Raw genomic sequence first — 6,868 nt, 5'->3', positions numbered from 1 at the left:
ATAGTGTGCTAAGGGCTTACTCCTGGCTCTACACTCAGAAACCATTCCTAGCAGTGCTTAGGGGACCATAGGAAATTCTGGTATCAAATCCCAGTCACTACCCACTGTGCTGTCTCTTTTAGCACATTTTTAAGTTTTATTGCTTTAGTGTGGATCTGATGCTTTCTTTCAGTTTTGTTGGTTCTGTGGTCAGATTTGTTGGTTTTATGGTCAGATTCTGTGATCAGATTGGTCAGACATTTCACACCTCTACACAGTCAACGTGTCCAATTGCCTTCCTCTGCTATCTACTATCCACTTCTTTTTATTTCCCTCCAGCTTCTATTTTCCTATTCTCAAAGCCAGCCTTATTGTGATATAACTGACATGTTTCATTGAGTGCACTCAAAATATACAGCATGGTTTTGACTAGACTCATAGAAAGAGTGGTTATTGCATTTTTCAAGAACTGGGATTTTTGAAAGATTAGGGAAATGCAGGTCAAAGGATACAAATGTATTTAATATAGTCTTTGTATGTCTATATTTAGAGGGAAGTTCCTTGAGGCAAAATAGATCTTAAATTTTCAATCCACTTTATTAAATTCTATCTTTAAATTGGTAAGTTTAGACTATTAGGATTTAAAATTGATTATTGAAGTAGTTGGATAATTATCTGAAAATTATTGTTTGTTGCTCTTATTCATGTGTTTCATCCACTCTTTGCCTTTTGTAATTGCAATTTTTTTTATATTACTAACATTCTCTGATTTCTTTTCTTCTTTTCTTGTTTTGGAGTTGCCACTTCTGGAAGTATTTAAGAGCTGTTCCTGGTTTTGATCTCAGGAGTAATCCCTGTTGTGCTCAGCAGACCTCCTGGAGTGCCACCAGGGTCAACTTTACTGCAATACAACTGCCTTGTCTCTTGTACTATTTCCCTAGCCCCTGTTTTCTCCAATTTCTTTTCTTATTATCTGCAATTTCTTTTGGTGGAAGGGGAGCACAAATGAAAGTGCTTAGAGTTTTACTTAGAGTTTACTTGTGTTCAGAAAGTGCTCCTGATGAAAATCAGGGGATTATCGGTGTGCAAGTAAAGTACCTGATGCATCGCCCTAACTCAAGATCACCTTCAACTTCTTGAGTTTGCTATCATCTCATCATGTTTGTTATATTTTTGTTACTAATTGCTTGCAATTCAGAACTAATCATTATCACTTTCATACCTGCTGTGCCATTTTACAAGTAATTTATCATAAAATAAACATAATTCCTTTTTTCCAACGCTTGCACCTTTGCCATATGTATTGTATATATAAATGTATAAGTATTTAAAATATACATACTACATACATAAGCACACATAATTATAGAATTGTTAATTTGAATAAATTCTATATGAGCAACTAGGAACAAAGAGTACAATTTTATTGCACCCTTACGTAGTTCTTTGATGATTGGCCTTTCTTTGATTTCTGACATTTGTGATTTTATTTTTCTCTAAAAATCTTGCTTTAGCATTTCTAACAGTAACAATTTTCTTCCATTTTTTTCTGCCTAAGAAAATGTTTTTCCTTCATGTTGAGGATAATTTCACATGATACAGAATTTTAGGTTGATAATTTTTGTTCCTATCAACATTTAAATAACTTATTCTACTCTCTTCTTACTTACATAATTTCTAAGGAGAAGGTAAATGTAATTTTTGTCTTTGTTCCTTTTTAAGTGAGATGTCTTTTTTTCCTCTGACTTTATGAGCAGAACATTTTTAGATCTTTGATTTTATGTAGTTTAAAATATAATAAGCACATGTGTAGCTTGGGGGCATTTATTCTACTTTTATTTTTATCTTAAACTATATATGTCTTTATATTTAATGTGGATTTCTTACAGATAACATTTTTCATCTATATACACAGAATTAAAAAAAAAACCGAAAAACTTATTCCTAATTATATAAAATATAAGTGTCTGAAAATTAAAGAAAAATTGTCTTGAAAATAAATTGAATAACAGCTTATTTCTCACCAAAAACCTTTGAGGCAAGAAACAAATATCCCAATAGTTTTTTAGCCACTGAAAAATAAAAAAGGAAAATTTACCAATAAAGCTATAACCAGTGGAAAGATAGTTTAAGAATGAAGGAAATGCTGCATCATGGGACAGTACCTACCTCATCACCTCTAACACAAGTATGCAACTATGTGATAACATTGTCCCTCCCTCAGTCTAGTGTACACATCACTCTGTTCACCTCATGTGTGCTGTAACCATAAGATAGTCCTTTGCTCTGCTTTCCCAGCTGCTCTAATTCACCAGCATTATACATAAGTCTTAGAAATCCACAGGTTATTGTTTAATTACAATTTACCCTTATAAATCCCCATTAATAAAACATACTGGATGTTATGCAACCTATCTTGCTGAAGTAGCTTCAAAAGTCTGGAGATTATCAGAAAACAACAGAAGGGATAAATAGAAGTCTGTTGAGTTAACCAGCATAGCAAATCTCCATTGATACCTCTTATATTTGAAGCTCCTTTATTATAATCTATAAAAGTGAAAAACAATGAAAAGTGGCATCTAAAGTACAGGATCAGAAATAATACCAGAAATAATACCATACACTACCAGGTATGGTACAAAACCTGAAAAAAATAAAAGAACCCTGATGTTCATTTGAGGAGGACCTCAGAACAATGTTCACTATGGCATAAAAATGAAGAAGGTCTGGAGAAAAGATGTCAATAAATTAAAAGAAGAGAGTGATGCAAAAATATTCAGGAATATATTAAAATGGGGTTGAAAACTATCAAGTCAAAATAAGAGAATTCAGAATACTGAAAACCAAATCAGTGATCTTGAAGACAAAAACGCAAACCAGTACCAAAGAAGACAATAGAAATGTGACTAAAAGCTTTTTGATAGAATCTTTGGGGTTTTCTAAGTAAAGTATCATGGCCTTTTATACACCCAATAATGATAGGGAAGAGATGGGTGTTAAGAAGGCAATCCCATTTACATTAGTGACACAAAAACTCAAATATCTTGGAGTCAACTTGACCAAAGAAAGATGTGAAGGATCTATACAAAGAGAACTATAAAGCCCTGCTCCAAGAAATGAGAGGACACACGGAAATTGAAACACATACCCTGCTGATGGATTGGCAGGATTAACATAATTAAAATGGCAATACTCCCCAAAACATTATGCAGATTTAATGTGATCCCTCTAAAGATACCCATGACATTCTTCAAAGAAGTGGATCAAACACTTTTGAAATTCATTTGGAACAATAAACACCCTCGAATAGCTAAAGCACTCCTAGGGAAAAGGAATATAGGAGGCATTACCTTCCCCAACTTTAAACAATATTACAAAGCAATAGTTATCAAAAAACATGGTATTGGAATAAAGACAGACCCTCAGATCAGTGAAATAGGCTCGAGTACTCAGAGAATGTTCCCCAGACATACAATAACCTAATTTTTGACAAAGAAGCAAGAAATCCTAAGTGCAGCAGGGAAAGCCTCTTCAACAAGTGGTGTTGGTAGAACTGGTTAGTCACTTGCAAAAAATCGAGCATAGACACCCAGTTAACATCATGTACCAAATGTAAAATCCAAATGGATTAAAGACCTTGATATCAGACCTGATACCATAAGGTATATAGAACAACACATAAGTAAAACACTCCATGACATTGAGACTAAAGGCATCTTCAAGAAGGAAACTGCACTTTCCAAACAAGTGGAAGCAGAGATCAACAGATGGGAATACATTAAGCTGAGAAGCTTCTGCACCTTGAAGGAAATAGTGTTGAGGATACAAGAGCCAACCACTGACTGGGAGAAACTATTCACCCAACACCCATCAGATAAGGGGATAATATCTAAAATATACAGGGCACTGACAGAACTTTACAAGAAAAAACATCTAATCCCATCAAAAAATGGGGAGAAGAAATGGACAGACACTTTGATAAAAAAAGAAATAAAAATGGCCAAAAGGCACGTGAAAAAATGCTCCTCATCACTGACCATTAGGGAGATGCAAATCAAAACAACTATGTGGTACCATCTTACACCACAGAAATTGGCACACATCACAAAAAATGAGAACAATCAGTGCTGGCGGGGATGTGGAGAGAAAGGAACTCTTTTTCACTGCTGGTGGGAATGTCCTCTAGTCCAACCTTTAGAGAAAGCGATATGGAGATTCCTCCAAAATCTGGAAATTGAGCTCCCATTCGATCCAGCAATACCATTCCTAGAGATATACCCTAGGAACACAAGAATACAATAAAAAAAAATCCCTTCCTCACACCTATGTTTATTACAGCACTATTCACAATAGCCAGGCTCTGGAAACAACCAAGATGCCCTTCAACAGATGAATGGCTAAAGAAACTGTTGTTCATATACACAGTGGAATATTATGCAGCAGTCAGGAAAGATGAAGTCATGAAATTTTCCTATACATGAATGTACATGGAATCTATCATGCTGTGTGAAATAATTCAGAGGGAGAGAGATAGATGCATAATAGTCTCATTTATCTATGGGTTGTAAGAAAAATAAAAGTCATTTTTGCAACAATCCTCAGAGACAAAGAGAGGAGGGCTAGAACTTCCAGCTCACTTTACGAAGCTCACCACAAAGAGTGGTGAGTGCAGTTAGAAAAATAACTACACTGAGAACTATCATAATCATTTGAATGAATGAGGGAACTGGAAAGCCTGTCTAGAGTGTAGGTGGGGGTATGGTGAGGTGGAGGGGGATTTGGGACATTGGTGGTGGGAATGTTGCACTGGTGAAGGGGGTGTTCTTTATATGACTGAAACCTAATCACAATCAAGTTGTAATCAAGGTGTTTAAATAAAGATATTAAAAAAAGAAATATGACTACAAATTAAAAACAAGAGTAAAATACTTAATGATTCTAAACAGTAAAAGTAAAATAATACAAAATATATATCTCCAACTTATAGGTATACCTAAAGAAAAGATGAAAGAAAAAGTGGAAGAAAAACTAGTAAAAGAAATAATAGTTTAAAACTTCCTTGGTCATTGAAGTTAGTATGTGCAAAGATTCAATTGTCTGAAAGAGTATAAAACAAACGATATACATAAATACAAGAATAGCAAGACACACTCTAATCAAGGTGTCAAAAACTGAGGAGAGATGACATTACTTAAAGCAACAAAATAAAATCAAAGCCTAAAATACCAACTCACAAAAATCTTTCTTATAAATGTACACAGCATGAAGACAATGGAATAGTGAATCCAAAATGCTACATGAAAAAAATGTTTAATATAGAGTCCTCAACCCTGCAAGTTAGTCATCATATTTGAGGTGAGGTAGAGATAAAAGCATCCTCAAACAAAGAAGAACTAGAAACATTTGTTGCATTTATTCAGTGCCTAAGATGAATACTGAATAATTAATTGCCTAAATCAAAAGTGTAAGGAAAAAAAGATAAATCTTTACAAAATAATAATGGCAAAATAATTTGTATCATTAATTTCTATGAATATCGATGGATTAAACTTCCTCTTCAAAGTCATAGAATGAGTAAATGGATGTGAAAATTTTCCAGATTTTTGCTGCTTACAGGAAACACATCTGAATTTACAGGATAAATGCAGGTTAAGAGTGAAAATTTTGGAAATCAATTTTACTACTCAGAGATAGACAAAAATAAAAAAAGGTAGGACGGGTATACTTATATCAGACAAAATTACTTCTAAACTAAAGTAGTAATTAGAAATGGGTATGAATACTTTTGGCTGAGAGAATAATAAGTTAATATGTACTTTTATCAACATATATGTACAAATGAATGAGTAGAAAAGTTTATAAAGCTTCTACTCAGAAACTAAAGAGGCACATTGACAAAGATATAAATAGAAGAGGAAGCTTTATATTGTACTTTTGTCATTAGATCAAGCAGATAGAATATCAGTAAAGATGCAAGAACCAAAGATGAACAATTAAAAGAACTATGATTAACTGATATACATAGGGATTTACATTCTAAAAGAATTGAATAAACATCTTTTTCTAGTGAACATGGGCAGTCTCCAGGATAGTTTACATACTAGAGCAGAACTAAAGCAAACACTGATTTATATATATATATATACATATATATAAATCATATCAAAATCCTCTTAAATGACAATATTATAAGATAAAAATTAATTATAAGAAAATGTAGGAAAGATTCCAGCATATGAAAACTGAATGAAATACTTTTATATAACAACTGTATCAAAGATAGCAAAATATTCTTAAAAATCACTGAGAATAAAGAATCCAACTAATAGACTCAAAAGACATGTAAAAGCAGTGTTAAAAGGAAAATTCAGTATAAACCGACATAGTGACACTGGTCTTCATTAAGTAAGAAAAAGAGCTCAAATCAGTGACCCAAACACATCTTAAACACCTATAAAGAAACAAATGTATCCCAAAATTAGTAGAATAGGAAAATAATAAAATTAGAAAAAAATCAATGAAATCAAGAAAACTGTGCAAAAAAGTCAATGAAACCAGAAGCTGTTTCTTTGAAAGAATAAACAAGATAGACAAACACTTGACTAAACTCATGAAGAAAAAAACTGAGAAAATGTCCAACTAAGATCAGTGATAAAAAGGAGAAATTATAACCCCTATAAATTCAAAATATCATGAGAGGTTATTATGAACAACTTTGTTCTGCTAAACAGGAAATTCTAGAATGGATATGCTCAGAATCATGCAACCTCCAAAAATCAGGAGGTGAAGAAATAGAAAATTTAAACAATCCAATCACAAGCAATAAAATTCAAACACTAAGAAAAAACCTCCCTGCCCAGATACAGAACTTTTTGTCCAGAAAGGTTTA

This window comes from Suncus etruscus, chromosome 12 (genome assembly GCF_024139225.1).
Source record: "Suncus etruscus isolate mSunEtr1 chromosome 12, mSunEtr1.pri.cur, whole genome shotgun sequence".
Taxonomy (NCBI): domain Eukaryota; kingdom Metazoa; phylum Chordata; class Mammalia; order Eulipotyphla; family Soricidae; genus Suncus; species Suncus etruscus.
The sequence above is the reverse complement of the archived record's forward strand: the minus strand, read 5'-3'. Positions refer to the sequence as shown.